Below are 20,474 nucleotides of genomic sequence, written 5' to 3'. Positions count from 1 at the left end.
GCCGTTCCTTGAAGTCCTTCGCTGCTACTCTCTATCCAGCCTGTAAGGTTGACCAGATATTTAGAGGAGTTCTGGAACTCATACTTATGTACTGTTTTAGAGCCAAAGTGGGGCCTAATTCAAGAGAGCAGCTTGGTCAGCATACATTCCCACTGACACTGGCCGGCAAGTTATTTCTTTTGTAATATTGCATGACACTGGACCTGTAGAGTGGTGCTGACATGCTGATTTGGGGTAACGCTCATTCACAGGGGATGAAGAAGATAAGAACATTCACATTGGGCAATAAATAAATACCCATTATTCCAAATCTTCATCAGTAAATCACTATACCTCACATGGGTTCATTTTCCAGTAAAATTGCCGATACACAGATGTACCTGCAAAATACAGTTGCCTGGGGCTCACCCTCCCTGGGGATAGCCATACCCTGGGGAACCACAGTAGGTTCTTGAACAGGGGCTGATGTAGACCGAGTATTTAGAAAGGGAGACACTGGCCCTGGAGAAGAGCAGGGCGAGAGCTATGGCATTCACAAGGCTGAGAGGAGCCAGTGTAGAGAAGTGAAAATACCCTAGATTGAGTATTTCATTTCCCTTAGGAGTCTGCTAGCTCTAAATGTTTGGGATTCTATTGTAGGGCTGAGGCAATAAAGGCCTCAGTGTGATGCTGCTGGAGCCTACAGTGGAAGGAGGTGAAGAAATATTTTAACGTAACGCCAGTACTGGTAAAAATGACAGCTCATGTGGAACCAAGTGTCATTCTGACACTTGACATACATGGCCTTCTTCAGTCCTCATGTCAATTTTTATTATTCGCATTCTCCAGATGAGGAAACAGAATTAGAGAAAGTTGAATAACTGGCCAAGGTTAAATGCTGTTATTATTGGCAAATTGGGTAGAGGAGCTGAAGACATGGGAGGAATCGCAGGTGTCCCCAGGTGTTCAAGGCTGGAGGGCAGGGAACACAATTTGGATGGTTTTGTGGTGAGTTTGCTTGCTTTGTTTTGTTTTCTCATTGGTTATGGCTGTGAGGGCATTGAGGTGATGAGTGTCTAAGTAGCTATGATTGCAGGTTGCTTGAGTAGCCCTGTCATGGAGAGATCTGGAAATACCCACCAGAGATCAGATGAGAGGTTGGGCTGGAGGTTGTGGATTTGGGATCATCAGAGATGAGAGGTGCAGTTATGTGAGTGGGAGAGGCAACTAACTTCCGGGTTAGAGTGGGCAGAATTTCTTAAGAGAAATTCTTGGGAGGGAGAGCTCAGTGGGCAAGACTCCAGCATCAACTCAGCAACTAAAATCCCCAGCCACTTTTGAAGAGCTGTTCTATTATATAGTTTGGTCAGCAGCTCAGCTTCATATTTTCACCCACCAGAATGTTCAGATCAATACTCCCAGTCCTCATGATTTACTGAACCTGAATTTCTCTAACTGCTCCATTAACTCTTTGGAAAGGTTTCTCCCTCTGTTAGCACTGGATCATGATTTTCCATAAAATTTGCCCTTGAGCAAGCATTCTCTCATCATTCTCACTAGGGAAATTGTTTCCCCCGCCCCAGCGCCCCCCACTCTCCATCCTTCTTCACTTTCTTTAGAGCTTTGTTTCATGAACCTGCATTTTGCCTGCTAATTAGTGTTTTTTAATATATACTTGCTATTGAGCTTGGAATCTATGGGTTTTTTCTCATGCCAGTTTGTGAGTTCCAAATTCTTTGTGTCAGTTCATATTTCCCTAACTTAGTTATTAATTTAGGGTTTTCTTGTTTCTGTGTGCAGTAGAGACATTCTGGTGCTAAAGGGCTTGGCGCCATGGCCCCAGTCTCTGCATGCCCAGTCCTGTGTCCATGTTCATGGTGTTGCTTCCCTGCATGCTGGGCACACAGGGGTCCAGTGGCCAGACAGCCATCATAAAAGGTGAATTCACACACAATATGCCCCTTTGTTCCAGGGAAAATTTTGTTCCTCTGATCCTCAGCTTCAGCATCATGAAAAAGCATTTGTCAAGCCCCTAATTGCCAGAGTGCTGCACTAAGCACTCCATAAAGAGTCTCACTGCCATGGTCGGGCCAAGTGTGACAGAGCCAGGCCTGGGTGTGGAAGGAAATTGCTAGGGCTCTGGCCCTCAGACACAGAGTCTTGCAATTTGGCAGGAAAAATGATGTCTTTCCAGGGATACCCAGCAATGCGGAGATACCTGAGTGGGGGTGGGGCACGGAAGCCTCAGTTCATGCGGTATACAGTACATGTATAGACAGATACCCCCAAAAGAGGAAGGGGGAGCAAGCTGTTTTTTCCTCAGGAAGCCTGAAGGGTAAGCTCCTAAGAGGAAGCTACAACATCAGCGAGTGGCACCCTCCTCCACAGTTTGCCAGGGAGGCGAGAAACGTCAAAGTCTCTACAAGTCATAGCATTTGGCTAAGTGTCAGCGTCGAGTTCTTGCCTATTAAAGCCAGTAATCCAGCTCAGAATGACACAAACACATAAATAAGAGCATTACACATGATCGCATAAAAGGCATAAACAAATAAAGAAGTAGACACACCTGAAGGGCAAGGGATGGTTTCTGTGTAGAGGGGGAGGGGTGCAGAAGCCACCCAACTGATGGTGTGTGGGGTAGATTAAATGGGTTAATCCATAAAGTGCTTAGAGCAGTCCTGGGCCCTTAGTGAGTGCTATATATGAGCCAGTTGAATGAACGAACGAATGAATGAATGAATGAACGAATCAAGTTCAAGTTAGAAAAGCTGGAGAATATCAAGGTAAGTGGATTTCTCCGTCTTCCCACACCAGATTGGCTGGCATGGCACTGGATCCACAGTTTAGGATTAGAGAAGTTTCAGCTGCACAGAATGTCCTTGAAAGGCTCACCCAGACCACCTTGAAGAGGGACATGATTCATCTCCAGGTATGTGCCCCGTGTGATGTGGCACACTGTAACACAAGTAATTCTCTTAGGACAGTTCCTAAGGGTGGAGAAAGGGAGAGGGCATTCCTGTTTTGTTTGCTTTACTCCAGATCCTGGCAACTTAACTCTAAAGGTAGTGACCACTAGGTCCAGGTATGTATAAATAACGATACCGTAGAAAGATGTTTAAAGTAGAAGTTTTATGAAGACCAAAGAATCTGTTAAAAAAGCTTGACCTTGCTCTCTGTCCTAAGATTGAACAAAGGTGTGGATTTCAATGTCAGGCTTTAGTCTCTCGTCACACAGAAATTGCTGGAAGCCTCGCTGGTCCTGTCCAATATTCAGATGTGTCCATGTCGTTCTTCTCCTTGGCTTGTCTGCCTGTCCTTTTGGACATTTGCTTCTTGACTCCCTTCATTGCTACCAGAGAGTCCTTGGTCTTTGCTAATGGTGAGCACTGGAGCAGGATGTTTGGCTCTCTGCTTTCCTAACCTGGGTCCTCTCAGTGTGTGGTTTCTCTGGTGTCTGGGTTCTTTCTCATACTGTGGCCACAGGAGGGCAGTTTTAATGCCCCTCAGGAGCTACTTGGATCAGATTTCTGGATTGGGCAGCCTTGAAAATACTTTCTGTATTTGTGTTAGGAAACATTCCCCAGGCAATAAGAGTGTAGGGAATCACCATCGACTACTCAGTGGCCAATGGCAGATGATTTCCAGGACCCAAAACTCTCCTCTGATGGGTAGAGCTCCACTGGGGTTCACAGGGATCCCTGATGTCCAACTTCAGTCACCTAGAGAAACTTAAGAAGGTCATCCTCACCTGGGATCACAGAAGTTGGGGTATCCTGTTCAGCCACGTGGCTGACCGAGAGTCTACAAACATCTGTCAAGTTCATTGACCAGTTTATCTCTGCCCTCAGACAAACATGAGTTTTGGGAAAGTAGAGGTGTGTGGGGTGTGTTTATCACAGGGAGACCACAGCACAGATTTTCTAATTCCTTCCTCTGTGCCTTGTTGGATACCACCGCCCCTTCTCTGCTATCACTAGTCCACGTAGGTAATTTTTCTGGCTTCACATTCACCTCTTTAAAGTTTTCCCTGGTTAATTCAAATATGCTCTCATGACTTTTGTATTTTTTTTAATTTTAAAATTTGGTTAATACCTTTTTTGGTATTTTAAAATTTCCTATGTATTGTGTAGCATCCCACAGTAAGCATACAATTAATGCATGTGACTTAATTAGTAATATACCCAGTAAACTTTATTGGTGACACTAGTGAGCCATCAAACTAAACAAGTAATTTTGTGAAGCAAACCATGTTATCCAAGGAATGACAGGGAAAGGGAAAAAGACTAGCTCTGTCAGTTCTCTTTAGTGGTAGATGTGCGGAAAGTGGTATATTAATATAGCACTTGCCTAGAAATAGATATTGGTAGGGAGATCACAATGATTTTGTAGAAAAATACTATCGCATCTGCTAACTCCTTTCTTTGGAAACTCCTTTCACTTTCTAATGTGCAATATATATCCTTCTTAAACTTTCAGTTACCTGAAAGGAAGCTTCATGCTCAGGGTATAAGGGCATCCGCTAACAATGATTGCTTGAGAATAAATATGAGATAAGATGATGTACTGGAAAGGCCACTGTCCACCTCCATGAAGGGCCAGTGTTTGTGGACCTTTGGGAGGAATAGTGCTCCGAGGGCAGGACCCACGTCCTAATGGTACCTGGAGTACTAGCACCCAGTTCAATGCTTTGCTCAGAGATGTGCCATGGAATAAATGAATGGATATTTTAACTACCTCAGGTATCATGTTTTTGGCGCCTATGGATGTGACATATAGAGCATGATCTCATTTATAACAGAAGAGAATGATTAAGCCAGAATGAATTTTGTGCTGTTATTTTTAAAAATGACATAATTTAGCTGTATAAGCGGTAACAATTTTAAATGTGTATTGTTGGGTTTTTTGTAAAAATAGTATAACAATAATAGTACTAGCATATGCGTGTGTATATATATATATATATCTATCACTTATGTGTTAGGCACTGCTTTTAATTGAAATAATTCTAACAGTAACCCTATGAGTAGATATTCTCATTTTATAAATGGGGAAGCTGAGGCACGGAGAAGTTGTGATTTTTCTAGAGCTAAGTGACAGAGGTGTGATCTGTAGCCAGGCAATCTAGCTGAAGAATCCATGCCTATTAGCCAGTAATTTATATAGCCTCTCATGCTGGTGAGAATCTATCCATACCGAGTACCGATAGAGACTGGTTTCATACCCAGGCATAAAATAAATACTTATTTGTCTATCAATTAGGTACATTATGACAGTGATAAGTTGGAAAGGGTCAGGGACACCCAAAGTACTTGTTATAGTCATTTAAAAAATCTGAAGAACATCAAAAAAAGAAAGGAACAATGGTTGTTTATAATCTGCCAAATTATTAATGTAGGACAATGTACATTTTTTTCCTAGTTGAAGATAAAAATCCTAGCAAATGGACAAAGAAGAATTGAGCATCCAGGAGGAACTTAAATGGTGATTCTCCTGAGATAATAGCCTGGACACATTGTCCATTATGGGTAGACTGAAATCATAGAATACGATCTTTAAATTAACCAGGAAGTAAATACATCTTCTTGAACTGATAAATTTCTGAGCTAAGGTAATCAGCAAGACAGGACAGAGACCATAGAGCTGCCGCTTGTACATTTCATCAGGTGAGAGATAATGCCCTTCCTTTGAACTTGTAAGAAAAACACAGCTTTGATAAAAAACAAGATATTTTGCAATGTATTTCAGTTAAGTTTTATAAAAATGTTCTAAGGAATAAATATCTAGAAATGTTTGAGGAAAACCTGGAAGGATTTCATCTTGCAAAACTGTGTGTAGGTAAGTTTTAGCACATCTTATCACTTAAATGGGGGAAATTGCACATATTCTAGATGGTATTTTTGATCTTTTAATTCTCCAAGTTGTTTCTGATAATCCTTTTAATTTCAGTTTAATAGCCATAAGCCTTTTTGAAATAATAGTGCCATCAGTTCTAGGTATATGCATTAAGGGTGATGGCAAGCTTGAAAAAAAAAAAATAATCCTTTCCTCTGGGCTCAGGCAGAGACCTCACTTTGGGAATTAAATGACTGTGACAGGGGATTCAGGTCTGTGGTTTCAGGAGTCAGTGGTATAGTGTGTTGTTGGGCTTGGGTCGCGGTGCTGGGTAGTGTCTGGCACTTTCCTGCAGCTGACCACAGTTTCTCGTGTTGGTCCTGTTAGTAAGATACCAGTTTATTTTGGCTATGTTCCTGCCCCTACAGCGAGCTATTGGAACGACAGGAACACTGATGTGAAAAGCACCTTTTCTTCATGGAATGACTTATTAGTCATTTATTTCATTGACACATAAAAAAAACCCCAAACCATAATGGTAGCTCTGACCTGGTCAGATGGACACTTTCCTTCCCCTCCTTCAGGACTGGGACACTCATTCACCCAAGCTGCTGGGGGTGACGGTTGACTGCCTGCAGCCCAGTAACCCCTCCCAGAAATTGCCTTTGGATGAAGAGCTGTTTTCCCCCCTTCCTGGGGGCAGCCTGAGTCTGATGACTGACAGGTGGGGATACAAAGGTCCTGCCTCTTGGCTTCACTTGGGACAATTCTGCCGGGTCATCCCAGCTTAAGAATGCCTGTGTGGGGTCCGCTGAGGCTTTTGTTGTGACTGAATGCCATCCAGCTTCTCTTCCTGCTCAGTCCAGCTTGCTTCGCTCTCCCACAGATGGGGTTCCTAAAGTGCTCCCCAATAAACTTCCTGCACCCCAGTCTGTTTCTGGGAGACTTGATCTGTAACCCCCGGCAACATATTCTGGATGCTGAAGAATGAAGGATGAAGGTACACTTTGGAGAAAGATTCATACAAACTTTCATTAAGTTCTTTGGATAAGGGTGATATTTTTCTAATTTGCTTAAACTCTTTCCCTGATGCCTGCCTCCCCATTTTTTTCCAACCTTGATTGATCCCTAATTCACACATAGGTTTCCAATGGGAGATATAATTTGCGCTTAATGTAAAAAAATTCACATATTAAAGAAATATGTATACATGCGTGAGTTGCCGCTATAGCACACCCACCAGATAGCCATCATTTAGAAGACCCAGAGTAACCCTCTGCATCCCCACCCAGCTCTGAGTGCTGGGTAGTTGTCCTTTGTACATGAACTTATACCTTGATTCATATATCTGAAGATGAACGGGCACTGGCAATTAGAATAATAATACTATTTGGGATTTATTTACAAAGCACTTTCCATCCATTATATTGATTTATTTCTTGGCATCCTTGAGAAAGTTTGGCCAGATGAGCCCCATTTTATAGATGGAGAGTGACTTGCTGAAGACACTGGGGTTTGGGGAAATTTCTTTCTGACAGGCTCCAGTTTCGAGGATCAATCAATGGGCCCAAGCCCATCATTCAAAAAAAACACCAAAAGAGACGTGGTGTTTTGTGAAATGGCACATTCTGAAGTCTCTGTCACCGAGAGAAGGATGTAAGCTCAGGATCAAAGCATCATCTTCAAAGAAGGGCGAAGTACTTGTTAAATAACTCCTGGCAACTGCTTAAGCACTAAGCATTGTAATTGCAGAGAGCAGGAGCAGAACCAAAAATAGAAAAGTGGATAAGGACAGGACCAAAGACATCATTGTCACTCAAACTTGAATGTCACTTTTTGACAGCATTTGAGCAATTGATTCTTGGTTTTCCATGCTCGGAATTCAGTAGTCACGCTTTGCTGTGACAGCACTAGGAGAAGGGAAAGGCCAGGACCCTGTCGGAGCCTGGGATTAATATAAAGAATGGAGGGTGAGAATTATTATCAGCCTGTGCTGCCTCTTCTCTAGTCGAAGTTCCTTTGAAGGCAAAAAACAGAAAGCCACTCAGGCTAGCCCCAATTTACAGAAATGTTAAAGGAGGATCTCATGGGTCAGACACACAACCAGACCCTGCTTGGCAGAAGACTGGACCTGAGAACTAGAAGGCCATTAGAGCTAAGCCTCTCTCTCCGTTTCCTAGAGCTGCACCATCTCTGTCTCCAAAAATCTCCTCTATTGACCTCTCATCTAAGCCAGCATACAAGCCCAAGAAGAAGAAACAAGTCATACCAGGCAGTGCCTGATGAGTATCAGATGACTGGCATAGACATTAGGGGTTTTAAAGATTTAGAGGAGGGAGAAATCATTGTGCATTGGGAGGTTCAAAGAGGATTTTTCAAGAGAGGTGGGGAGAGAAGTGAGTCTTGAGGGATGGGAAGGATTTGGAGAGAAAGGGAAGAGGAGAGGATTCTAGACTGGGGCAGAGGAGGGAAGGGTGGGACGCATAATGCATGTCCAGAGCATAATAAATAGGCCAACCTATTCTGATTCAGTGGGGCTGGGCTAGGGCCTGAGAATTTGCATTTCTAACAAGTTGCCAGGTGATACTGCTGCTGCTGGTCCAGGGACCCCACTCCGAGGACCACTTCCCTGGTCTAAGCTGCTGTCATCACTTATCTGCGTTATCATTGTGACTTCCTAAGTAATCTACTTCCACTTTCGCCTCTATTCTCCTCCCAGCAGCCAGAGTGAACTTGTAAAAACATAAGTAAAATCATGTCATTCTCCTGTTTAAGACTCTTCAGTGGCTTCCAACCACCCTCATGGTCTACCGGCCCTGCAAGATCTAGCTCCTGCCAGCTCAGCAAACCGTGTTATGTCATGGTCAACACCTCCAGCCATTCCACCTTCAGTTCTCTGTCATGAACACGTGCTCCCAGGCCTTGCGCTTGAGTTCCTCTGGGATGCTCCCTCCAACTCCCCAAGGGGAGGCTGGCTGGCCCTGTCTCCTCCTTGATGATTAAGCTCAGATGTTACCCCCTTCCTAGGACATCCTTGAACACCCTCTCTGAAGCAACCTTCCTCAGTTTCTACTTACTTCCTCACTCTCATTCTTTCCTTCGTTGTAGCTATCACAATCGTTAACTATCTTGTTTATGTGTTATTCTATCTATTGTGGTCTCTCCTCCATTAAGGCTGTAAGCACCTGGGGTGCAGGACTCGTCACAGCTCTAGCCCAGGGATTTTGCGTAGTGTCTGGCACAGTAGGAAGCACTCGGTAAATATTTGTGGAATGAATATATCTGTATATACCTGAAATGGACAAGGTTCAAGCGTTTTTCTTGAAAGTTCCATGTAGATCCGTGGATGTGAGTAGATGCTTTGGAGAGGAAGATCACCTGTCTCCAGCTGTCAGATTGATCTCTGCTTCAGCACAGCTAGGATTTCCCTTATGCCTGTAACACCCGGGCTGATGAAGGCCAAGGTGGTTTTTGGCAAGCTTCATGCTTCATACCAGTTCCAACACCCCCATCCTCTCTTCTCTGTCTTTCTGTTTCTGGGGGCTGCTCAGAGCCTCCCACTGCAGCACCCACCAGGCTGATGTCTTCAGTACCCACCTGGTCATGTCAGACCTTCTCCTCATTATTAAACGTACCTCCCTCTTGTCCCAGTATCTGAAGGCTCTGCTCTGCTAGTGTGTGATGCTGGGTGGGCAAGTGGGGTAAACAGGACAGTTGCTTTAACTTCATTTGTGGTTAAGAGGTATCAGGGCCCCTTGGATAATAAAACACACCTAAGCTGTATCTCAGGGAGCAGCAAACCATGGAATTCAGGTTTTTACATAGGTGTCTACTTTGTTTTGGATTTTGTGTGAAGAATGAAAATAAATTGAAATAAAAATATTATTGGAATAGCAGGGTTATGGAAACATAAAAAGTGAAAGGAGATCCTGAAAAACAGGCTGCAAAGTGGCTTTGATATCGATCAGCTAAAAGTTTGACATGTCTCTTTATCAAAGCATATAGTTATGCAATAGGAAACATTATAGGAATGAAAAAATGATTTACAGATCTGAGTTTCATTCAGTAACATTCTTGGTTAAAATCAAATTGAGGAATTTTTTTTTTCCATTCAGAAAAACATAGTCACTTTGCCTGAGTCATGATTGCCCACTTTTTTCCATATGGTTGAGTACTATTTATTGGCTGAGTTTGACAATTTTCTAAAGACTTCGTGGTTGATGAGCTCTATTTATGGCAGCAGTTGAGAAAAGTAAACTTAGGTAATATTAGGAAGGAAATTCTTGGCTTATTAAAAAATAGAAACCAACCACTGTAGCAAATACTTTGTAAGGCAGAAAGAGCTGAAATCATGAAAACTGCCTAGCTCTCCCAAAGCCTCTCTCCCCATCAAATAATCACAAAATCCCCGATCCTCCCGTTGTCTAGCTCATAGAGTTACCACCTCCTCACTGGTTTGAGAGTTCTCACCCTAGACCGGGGCTTGGCATTGGGCCAAGCTTCTCTATCTCATGGCTATTGATTAGCCTTCTTAGAACAGAATTTTGATAATTCTCCCTTCTGATCAAGACTTGTGTCTGGGGACAGAAGGCAAATGCCCACTCCTTAGTCTAGGGTTGAAACCTTACATCACATGTGGCTTGTTAAAAATGGAGGTGAAACACACATAACACAAACGTTGCCATTTTAATAATTTTTAAGTGTACAGTTCAGTGGCATTAAATATATTCACAATGTTGTGCAACCATCACTGTTATCCATTTCTAGAACTTTTTCATCATCCCAAACAGAAACTCTACCCATTGAATAACACCTTCTCATCCCCTCCCCTTCAGGCCCTGGTAACCTCTGTTAGGCTTTCTTTCTCTATGAATTTGTCTGTTTTAGGTGCCTCGTATAAGTGGAATCATAACGCTATTTCTCTGGTGTGTCTGGCTGATTTCACTTAGCGTATTTTTAAGGTTTTTCCGTGTTGTAACATGTGTCAGAAGTTCCTTCCTTGTTAAGACCGAATAATATCCTGTTGTATGTATATATCACATTTGGTTTGTTCATTCGTCCATTGATGGTCATTTGGGTCGTTCCTACTCTCTGCCATTTGTGAATAATGCTGCTACAAACACCAGTGTGCAAGTACGTGTTTGAGTTCCTCTTTCTAATCTTTTGGGTCTGTACTTTAGAGGTATAGAATTGCTAGATCAGATGAAAATTCTTAAACTTCCGGAGGAATCCATCGCGGGTTTTGACATATCCACACCTTTTATTCTCACTTTTCTTTTTCTTTATTTGGCGGCTCTTCTTAAGGTAGGCTGGTTGCAGCACATTCCCTGGGCAGATCCATCCTGTGTCTTCCTTCAAACTGAACACAAAATGCTTTTCCTCTTCCCCACCATCAGCCAGTCCTCACCAACTCAAGCTCTTCCTCCTAATGATAGTAAATTCCAGCTTCTGCAACCTGGAAGTGAAAAAAGCAGTTACAAAAATATGCCTTAAGTCTTTGCTTTTTCTTTCAAGAAAGCACACACCATGACATTAGAAAAGCCCTCTCTTTCCCTGCCACCCTCACGTGGAGTGCAACGGCTTTCTGAGAGACTCTCCCTCTCTCTTCAGATTCCAACCCTCAAGCTTCAACACTCAGGCTTGCTGTCTCTCTTCCCTGCCCATCGCCCAAATCCTTCTTTCTGTAGACGAACTTACCCTTTCAGGTTTTTAAAGTTTTGTTGTGTGTTTCTCACGACCTAGGCTCTGCACAATTAAGAGCACCTGGCTGCTGACCCAGAAGGAGGAGTCATGCTATAAAAGTTAGGGATGGGCAGGGCTCCTGGGTGGCTCAGTCAGTTCGGCTCAGGTCATGATCCTGGGGTCCTGGGATCAAGCCCCACGTCGGGCTCTCTGTTCAATGGGGAGCCTGCTTCTCCCTCTCCCTCTGCCGCTCCCCGTGCTTGTGATCTCTCTCTCTCTGTCGAATAAATAAATAAAATCTTTAAAAAAAATTAGGGATGGGCAAAAATTATGAATACTTAAACATTAATTATTTCCCCTTCTATATTCACCTCTGAAATTATTTTCACTTTCCTGCATGATAAGAATATTTTCCCCAGGGACACCTGGGTGGCTCAGTTGGTTGAGCATCTGCCTTCGGCTCAGGTCATGATCTCGGGGTCCTGGGATCGAGCCCCACATCGGCTCCCTGTTCAGCGGGAAGCCTGCTTCTCCCTCTCCCACTCCCCCTGCTTGTGTTCCCTCTCTCGCTGTGTCTCTCTCTGTTAAATAAATAAATAAAATCTTAAAAAGAAAAAAAGAACACAAATTCTTTGACTTGGAAAGTGTGCTTATAATTCAATGCATTGATCTCAAAGGGTCTTTCCAGGCTTATGTCCCACTACTGTCCTTGTGCCCTCCAGGTCCCAGTGAATGGGACTGCCAGCCACTTGCTAACTGTCCCTGCATTTTCCTGTCTCCATTTGTTCCTCTTTCCACTTACCCTCTTTACCCTCCTCTCATGCCTGCCCAATTTCTACCCATCTCTCAAGTTCAAAGTCAAATGCTACTAGTTCCATAAAAATAACTGTTTGAGGATTAAACAAAACAATACGTGCAAAGCAAAGAATCTTGTGCAGTGTCCAGCATGTGGTAAGCCCTGGATAAATAGCATATAGTAAATACTTTGCCCTATCCCATTATTACTTGTGTAAACATCTTATTTATAAGTTTTTTGATCTTATTTTTTTTGCATGTCCTACACAGCATATATCACTTTGGATCCTTTTGGCAACATAAAACCAAACTCAACTGGCTTACATAGAATGTGGGATTTATTGGGTCACATAAATAGAAAGTCCTGGGATTGTGCTGGCTTCTCCCTGTTTCTAAACTCAGCTCTCCTCTACACGTTTTCATTCTCCGGCTCCTGAGGAGATTAAATGGTTGCACTAGCTCCAGCCTCCCAGGCTCTTGGGAGAAGAGAGGGCTGGCTCTCCAGTGAGCTTAAGCAAAACTCCTTGAGTTTCACTGGCTCTGACTGGGTCATGTTCTCTTTCCTAAACCATCACTTTGGGCAGAGCTGTTCAAGATGCTTTGACTAGCAATGCCTAGGTCAGGTGTCGCCTAGTAAACCCCAGCAAAACCACATCAAGAGGGCAGGTAGGTGGGATGGACCCATACATAAAAATTGGAGACATACCAAAGGTAGGGTGAATGGATGCTGGGAAGCTAAGAAACACCAAATATCCTCCCTAGCGCCTTACATAAAGGAGGTGCTCGATAAATCTTCAATGGGTGGAATTAAATTAGTATTCTCTTTAGTGGTCAAAGAATGTGGAAGATTAACTGCTTGTCAAATGACAGTTGAAAAGGGGGAAGAACTGACATTTGTTGAGCACCTACTATGTGCCAAGTACTGGGCTAGGAGATTTATATAGGTTGTCATTTGATTTAATCCAACAAAAATCTGTGATACAGGTATCATTATGCCCATTTTACAGGTAAGGAAACTAAGAATAAAAAGGTTAAGTCATCTTTCGGGGATTGTGCAGAGCTGGAATTCCAGCCCAGGTCTGCCCCACCCAGAGGCCTGTGTCCTTTTCCAATGGTTCCTGGCCCTGCATTCTGGATGGCTATTTCTCTCTCTTCAAAGATCCCTGGGGATCAAAATTCTATAATCTGCTGAAGACCGGCCCATGTTGTTAAATCTGGGGGTTAAGAAACTCCTCGATCTCTCCATTGTTTTAAATAGACTGCATTTCACCCTTTCTGTCTTCGATAGATAGTGGAAAACCACTCATCAGTCTCTTTAAAAAGAAATCCTCATTGTTTGATGGTATTAATTAAGCAGCCACTTAATCTTTTCTTATTTTATGTTAAAGGGTTCGATCCTTTTAACCCTTCCTTGGAGAGCCTATTTTCTGACCCTTTGACAGAGGATACATTTTGGCTTAAGCTCTTGGACCTGACTTTTCAGCTAGAACCTGACTTGAGGCAGCTCTCAGACCAGTTTCCTTGACCTCCTAAAGAAAATGGACTCAGCTGTGTAGACTATCTGCTTTGCCTCAGTGGGACCTCTGGGCTGCTGCCAAACCCTCTCTACTGCTGTGATCCCCTACATACACACACACACACACACAGCCTGACGCACGCCCCAGGCCTTTGGGGAAGCCAAGGTTTTGCTTCTCAGTGACAGTCACTGGAATCACCTTCTCTGAAGTCCAGACTCAAGGGAGATGCCTGGGCTTCTGACCACAGCAGATTCATGCCATTCTTGCTTTGAATCCCTGGCAATCTAATCATTTTATTTCCCCAGCCCCACGGTAGACAAGAGAGGAGTGTGATTTGCTGTTTTTGAATTTCAAGAAATGAAACAGAAACGAGAGCTAGTTTCTTGAGAACTTTGTCTCCCCATGCTCTGGACTGTGAAATGATCCTGTTTCTGGTTTAATTGGCCCGTGACCTGTAGGCCCCAGTGTAGGCTCTTCTGGCTTTCTTTGAACATATCAAAGAAAATTTAAAAAGAAGGGAAAGAAAAAAGAGAAAACTCCGGCTACTGGATGGTGGATGATTTTGTGTGTGTGTGTGTTTTTCTATAGTTGCCAGAATTTCTGTCATGAACACGAATTCACTTGGAAATTAGGAAAAATATCAATAAATGTTAAAATTAACTCTAAGCAGTTAAAAGAATAAAACCATGGCCAAATCTTTATCAAGCAGATGCAAATGAAATGAAAACATGAATGACAGTAATAAAATAACAAAGTAGCATTTGTCATAAAGCAGCCTTCAGGAAAAAAGATTCATTTTGGCATTTTTATGTTGATATAAGATACAAGACCAAATGAAAATATCACAGTGATAAAAGCATAGCATTAAATAGAAAGAATAAAAATTGACAGAAGGAGAAATGGACAGAAAAACAGTTGTCTTCAGGAGACCTAAATTTTGACAATCAAAAAAGAGGAAAAAAGCATGCTGAAGTTTGAAGTACTATAATTATTAAAAAATAAAAAATAAATTATTTTTCCTCCAACAACAAAGAATAAACCTTCCTAAAAGCTATTATTTGAAACCCTGAGCAAAACAAATAATATATAAGGCCACAAAGAAAACTTTTATCTAAAATACAACAAAACTAGAAAAAAAATACCCAAGTTTAAATAAGAATAAACAAATTTAAACTTTCAATTACTTAGAAATTTAAAAAACCCTTTATTAAAATTTCATAAAAAAGAAAATCAAAACCATAATTGCAAACTTTTTAGAAAGTAATGAAAATCACAATATTATATATAACTGTTCGTGGAATATGGCCAGATCAGTACAAAGGAGTATGTTGAAGGCCTTAACCATTGTCATTAGTAAACTAGACATAATGAAAATAAGTATATGACTAAAAAATGAGGAAAGTCCAACTTGATGAAAATCCAAACAAGCAGAAATAGATAAGAAAGATAAATATAACAATTTACAAATTAGAAGATAAAGCATAATGGATTAATACAAGTGCTTTAAATACTTTTAAAGGCTAACAAAGTGGAAATACTTTTCATTATTCAAATCCAGGAACAGAGGAAATACATACAAATAATATTAGAAATGGAAAAGGGATATGAACATATTACAAAGAAGATTTAAATGGAGTAAGATAATATGGTATGTTGATACATGTGAGAATAGTGATAAATGGAAGATTTTCTGGGGGAAATTGCTAAAATTGACTAAATAAATTATACATATGAAAAAATCAATAACCTTGAGAAGGAATTGACAAAGTTATCAAGACACTCCTTTCAAGAACTCTTCAGGTCCAGACGGCTTAGCTAAGAATTCCTTAGAAGTTTCTGAAAACATGATTTCTGTGTTTTGTAAACCATTCAGGAACATAAGTAAAATTTGAGATCTATCTGATTTTGCTTATTTATTCATCACTTGATGGACATTTAAAAAACTAGAGGACCCAGCAATTTCACTCCTAGAATCTGCCAAGAGACATGAAACATATATCCACACAATGACCTGTATGCAAATGTTATAGTAGCATTATTCAAAAGAGCCCCAAGTGTCCGCCAACTGTTGAAAAAATAAACAAATGTGATAAATCCACACTACAGAATTCATCAGTAAAAATGAAGTAAATATTAAGTAAAAATGAATTAAAAATATGCTATTATAACATGCTAAAATGTGGATAAAACTAAAAAACTGTACGGTAAGTGAAGAGTTGGGCACAAAGCACTATATATAATTCCATTTCTATGAAATGTCCTGAAAAGACAAATCTCTAGAGACAGAAAGCATATCAGTGGTTGCCTGAGGACTGGAGGGGAACAGGGATTGACTACAAATGGGCTTCAGGGAATTTGGGGCGATTATGGGGACTGTTCTAAAATTGGAAAATGTCCTAAAATTGTTTAAAATTGGTCATAGTTGGGCGCCTGGGTGGCTCAGATGGTTAAGCGTCTGCCTTCGGCTCAGGTCATGATCTCAGGGTCCTGGGATCGAGTCCCGCATCGGGTTCCCTGCTAAGTGCAGAGCCTGCTTCTCCCTCTCCCTCTCCCTCTCCCTCTGCCACTCCCACTGCTTGTGCTCTTCTGTCTATCTCTCTGTCAAATAAATAAATAAAATATTTAAAAAAAAATAAAATAAAATTGGTCATAGTTACACAATTCTATACATTTACTAAGAATCTCTGAATTGTGCACTTACAAGGAGATTTTATGGTATGTAAGTTATACTTCAATAAAGCTATTAAGAATAGCTAGTTATCAAAAAGTACAAATTAATATCAATATGCCATTAAGAGATGTAAACATCTATCCAACTGGTAAGATTTTTTAAAAAATTAGTGTAGCAAAGATTCAGTTCAAAGGGTACTGTTATACATAACAATCAGGATATAATTGATACAGTCCTTTTAGAAAACAAATTTTTGAAGGCAACCTATGGAATGGGAGAAGATATTTGCAAATGACGTATCTGATAAATGGTTAGTATCCAAAATATATAAAGAACTTATAAAACTCAACACCCAAGAAACAAATAATCCAGTCAAAAATGGACAGAAGAGAACAGACATTTCTCCAAAGAAGACATGCAGATGGCCAACAGACACATGAAAAGATGCTCAACATCACTGATCATGAAGGAAATGCAAATCAAAACTACAATGAGATCTCACCTCACACCTGGCAGAATGGCTAAAATCAACAACAGAAGAAACAATAAGTGTTGGTGAGGATGTGGAGAAAAAGGAACCCTCGTGCACCGTTGGTGGGAATGCAAACTGGTGCAGCCGCTGTGGAACATAGTTCCTCAAAAAGTTCAAAATAGAGCTACCCTATGATCCAGCAACCACACTACTGGATATTTACCCAAAGAATACAAAAATACCAATTAGAAGGGATATATGCACCCCGATGTTTATAGCAGCAGTATCTACAATAGCCAAATTATGGAGATGGCCCAAGTGTCCATCGACTGATGAATGGATAAAGAAGATGTGGTATATATACACAATAGAATATTGCTCAGCCATTAAAAAGAATGAAATCTTTCCATTTGCAATGACATGGATGAAGCTAGAGAGTATAATGCTAAGTGAAATAAGTCAGTCAGAGACAAATACCATATGCTTTTACTCATATGTAGAATTTAAGAAACAAAAGAAACAAGCAAAGGGAAAAAATGAGAGAGGGACAAATCAGGAAACAGACTCTTAATTATAGAGAACAAACTGGTGGTTACCAGAGGGGAGGTGGGTAAGGGGATGGGTGAAATAGGTGATGGGGTATAAGGAGGGCACTTGTGATGAGCACTGGGTGATGTATGAAAGTGTTGAATCACTATATTGTACACCTGAAACTAATATTACACTGTATGTTAGCTAATTGGAAGTAAAATTAAAACTTTAAAAATTTTTTTAAAAAAGAAAGCAAATTGAAAACAGATACTAAGAATTTTCAAAATGTTAATAGGCTTTGAATTATTAGTTTCATTTGAGGAATCTATCTTTCCAAAAATAAAGAAATGTACTATAAAGGGATGGGCATTACACAATTTTTTTATGGTAACTAAAAATTAGAACAATCTTGATGTCCAAGGTTAGGGAATGATGCCCCCATTAGGGAAATGGGCCCCCATTAGGGAGGGAATGATGCCCCCATTAGGGAATGATGCCCCCATTAGGGAAATGGGCACATAAATCATAGTACACCAAACAGTGCAATTTATGTGGTTGATAAAAATCGTATTTTCAAAGACTACTTAAGGACATAGAAGAATGTTCAAGAAATAATGTCAAATGGAAAGGAAAAGTGGGGCATAAACTCTATAAACGAAAAAAAGAAGCATCTATTTATGATTGGTAGGGCCTAGGCCAAATGTTCACACTTACTATCTGGGTGATGTAATTATGGATGATGTAATTTTCTTCCCAATACTTTTTTTTAAGATTTTATTTATTTATTTGAGAGGGAGAGAGCACAAGTGGTGGGGAGAGGCATAGGGAGAAGCAGACTCCCCGCGGAGCAGGGAGCCAGACACAGGGCTCGATCCCAGGACCCTGAGATCATGACCTGAGCCAAAGGCAGACACTTAACCGACTGAGCCACCCGGGTGCCCCCTCTTTGCTTTGTTTTATCTAAATTCTTGACAATAAATGTTTATTGCTTTATCATTTGCAATCAGAAATTTTATCGGAAAGCTATGAATGTTCTAAAAATAACAAAGGTGAATGGAAATGAATTACATTTCTCTCCATTTGCACCAAGTGCAGCTGTCAAATGGGAAGTAGAAGGTCTGTCTAACAATCTGAGCTTCCATTAGGGAAGGCAGTTAGTCGTAAGCCCTCCTTTACTTTGCCTTCTTCCCATTTCAGTGGAGGCCTAGGAGCAACTGAGTCAACTTGGTGTGTAGGTATGAGATGTATTTTGGACAATGGTGGATTTTTTGGACTGAGAAGCACTTTCCCACCTGGCAGTGAGGGGCCTTTTGACAGCCTACCCCCACAATGGTTCAAAGTTTGGCTCCCTGTCTTCAGTGGCGCTGTCCTAGTGTAAAGAACCAGAGGACCTATGTTTCAAAACACCGCATATGTGGAAGACACCCTCCGCCAACCAATACCCATGCATGGTGGCTTCTAGGTCCCTGAGTATCAGAAGCCCTGGGTTCCTTCTGGATTCCTTTTTACTTTGAAGATTCCGTCTTTTGTCTAAGTAACTTAGGTGTGATGTGAGTAGGGGAGGCGGATTGGAATCAGAGGGGCAAACAGCACCAACACAGGGAGAGAAATTAGGAGAGAACACCTAACTGAGGGAAGTCCGACGTGAAGCAGCCTCAGAGCTAATGAATGGGATGTGCCAAGCCTTCCCTCTCTGAAGTCACATTATGAGCTGCTCCACAAACACTTTCCAACCTAACTTTTAAAATAATTAAACAAATGAAAAAGAAACCAGATTCTCATATAAAAGCTCCTAGGGCTTTGGTCTTTATTACTAATAAACTTACACCAGCCACCCCGACCCCCACCCTGCCTTGACAAGTGTGGGAGAAGCTGGCTGGTAACAAGATTGTGCCGCCCTGATGAGTGTGCTCATTAGGGAAGCCACTCGGTTTGAAGGCCCACCCCGGCCAATCTGATTGCGAATTTTATTGAAATAATTTTATAAACAAGTCTTCAGACAAGGTTTCGTCCTGATGAATTCTCCGAGCTCATTACCACCCTCGGGAAGAAATTTGAAGAGATAAAAATAAAAGTCTAGGATTAAAACAACACTTTCACCTTAGGCAAAACAGTCTCCCTGTGCTTCAGATTTCTCCATCTGTAAAACAAGGATAATGATATTTCCCTCTCTAGCTCATCAGAAGAGCTCATGCTAAGTTCTGGGGAGCGTCTTGGCGGTTGGGAAAGAAGGTAACACATAAACCTGATTATTTTTAATAGCCCGTAGAACATCACGGTGATCAATAGATGCCTGATCTCTCGCAAGACAGGGTAAAAACAGTGTAAAGGGGGAGGCATACATATGGTGCGAGAAATCGGCCAAATACCTTGGAAATTGACCTGGCTTGAATTAGAAAGCTGTTCTCCCTCCAATATTGTCTGTGATATTAACGAGTTTTCAGCCCAATGACGTTTCACCATAAGATCATCAAGTGTGTTTGTTGCGGCTGCTACTGCGGAACAGAGTGACCTGAGCAAGGTGCTTGTGTGGGAAAAGCACTCAGGCAGCCGTCATATATTCCCAGGCGGTGGGAACGATTTCAAAGCAGCTTGGCTCTGCCACCCCTCACCAATCGTCTTGGTCAAAAGGCAGATGACTTTAAAATCCCTAGTGACCCACAAGCTGCACAAGCTCACCAGAGAGGGATGTGCCTGAATTTTAACACAGTGCCACCGAGCCAAACTCAAGAGTCTGCACAGAAGCATCACGTTGAAAACGTGTGAAAGAGCTGGATGGGGCTCCAGGATGATCGACGTATCCCTTTCAGACATAAGTGGCAGAGTCTTCTGCTTCTACCTGGTTTCTTATTTTTGCATCAAACATAAATAGTAAGTGAAGAAATGTAATTCCATAGCAGAGCTTCGGGTTCCTGAGATTAGATGAAAGGGATCCTTAGCACCGAGGCACAAAGACTTGAGAAATAAAGGCAGAGACTAAAGGAGCAGTAAAAGG

General features: G+C 41.6%; 1 long non-coding RNA gene across 3 annotated transcripts in view; it reads left to right on the top strand.

Moving 5' to 3' along the window:
* The window catches only part of LOC118549782 (uncharacterized), a 62,945-nt gene that overhangs the window by 28,885 nt on the left and 13,586 nt on the right, over positions 1-20,474 (top strand). For all 3 annotated transcript variants that reach the window (XR_013441179.1, XR_013441178.1, XR_004924244.2), the window contains one exon: positions 2,794-2,908. This is a non-coding gene — a long non-coding RNA (uncharacterized LOC118549782). The remainder of the gene's footprint in view (positions 1-2,793; positions 2,909-20,474) is intronic.

Source organism: Halichoerus grypus, chromosome 9 (assembly GCF_964656455.1).
Source record: "Halichoerus grypus chromosome 9, mHalGry1.hap1.1, whole genome shotgun sequence".
NCBI lineage: Eukaryota > Metazoa > Chordata > Mammalia > Carnivora > Phocidae > Halichoerus > Halichoerus grypus.
Note: the sequence above shows the minus strand (reverse complement) of the source record. Positions and strands in the feature narration are given on the sequence as shown.